The sequence below is a fragment of the Rhagoletis zephyria genome, unplaced genomic scaffold (genome assembly GCF_001687245.7).
Source record: "Rhagoletis zephyria isolate East Lansing unplaced genomic scaffold, Rhagoletis_zephyria_1.1 Rzeph_scaffold_63942, whole genome shotgun sequence".
In the NCBI taxonomy this organism is placed as follows: Eukaryota; Metazoa; Arthropoda; class Insecta; order Diptera; family Tephritidae; genus Rhagoletis; species Rhagoletis zephyria.
In genome coordinates, this window is record NW_016220993.1 from 181 (window position 1) to 1500 (window position 1320).

At 39.9% G+C, this 1320-nt stretch overlaps 1 non-coding gene across 1 annotated transcript; it reads right to left on the minus strand.

Annotated features, from left to right (window-relative positions):
* Positions 1 to 615: 615 nt before the first annotated feature.
* TRNAK-UUU (transfer RNA lysine (anticodon UUU)) lies at positions 616 to 689 on the minus strand. The gene has a single exon. It is a non-coding gene; the product is annotated as a tRNA-Lys (tRNA).
* Between the last annotated feature and the right edge of the window lie 631 nt (positions 690 to 1320).

Here is a 1320-nt window from a genome sequence, read left to right on the forward strand (position 1 = left end):
GGTCGTAAATCTGTCAAGTTGTCGGAGAGGATTTTCTTCAATTAGATGAGTTTCGGTGAAATTGGTCAAAGTCGTAAACCGCTTAAAAAAGTGTGAGATTGCTCAACTATTGCATCATGTAATCTGCGAAGGAATTTTTTATTTTCCTACATGCATTTTGGAAGTTTTTATTGTTGAGGCGATGATTTACTTCTGTACAGTGATGTACAAAGCTGATGTACAGCAGGAACCAGTTAAATGAGTCCAAGTGAATTTCCAGAGAAGACAGGAGTTAGGCAGTCTTTTCTTAGTGAAACTTTTTTATAATCTCTATGAATGTATGTGTTGATCCCTTTTGTACAAACTTACAATTTGTGATTGTACGAGCACCCAAGCAGTTGATATGGGTTCCTAAGAACTTCTTTTTTTGTTTCTTAACTTAAATAGGGCGTTCCTCATTAAAAACGCTTCACTGCACTGCCTGAAGGCAATACAAAATAAGAGAAACCAACTTAAACTTCAATCGTCCATATCTCGAGTTCTACGAAGGTTTTTGGAGTTCTGCTTTCACCAAAATGTTCCTGGGACCTTCCTCTTCCGTTCTAGGCTTTAAAAAACCCAAAAAGGAACCGGAAACGCCTCGTACATGATTCGAACACGTGACCCTTAGGTTAAAAGCCTAATGCTCTACCGAACTGAGCTAACGAGGCATTCTCTCTGGAGAAGTATAAGCTCGCTTGCACTATAAAAATAACTTTTTTGCTTAGCGGAAAAGCTAACAATGCAGGATTTGCTTCTTATTCAGCCTTATACAGCGTTTAATGTGATCACAATTGACTGGAGCGCACAAAAACACCGAGTGAAGCGAGGTGTTTTTGTAAGTGACAGTCTATGATTGGGTCAAAATCGGTGGAAAGTTTTCCTTTGTTCAACCTAATTCTTTTAAGCAACTGTACTGATTGCCACCAAACTTGGCACAGTTACAGCTAAGTTCTGTGAGAGTTGCAACCTGTTTTCAGATTTGAAAAACTCTCAGCCGTTTGGGAGCTAGGGCCGGTCAAAGTCAAAAACAGTTTTTTATAGGGAAAAACAATTGAAATATTGCGTCATCGCTGGCGAGGAAGAGGGTGGCTTGTCCAGCGAAAGGCTTTTCAACGGCTGAACCAATCGTTCCCAAATTTGGCACAGTAACAGGTAAAGGCTATAGGACAAGGAACCTGCTTTTAGATTTAAAATCTACAAAGTATTTTTTGAGCTAGGACCGGTCAAAGTTAACCTAAGTTTTCCTATTAAAAATACATTGAGAGCGTGCGCGCACGTGGCATGTACAGCCAAAGGCAG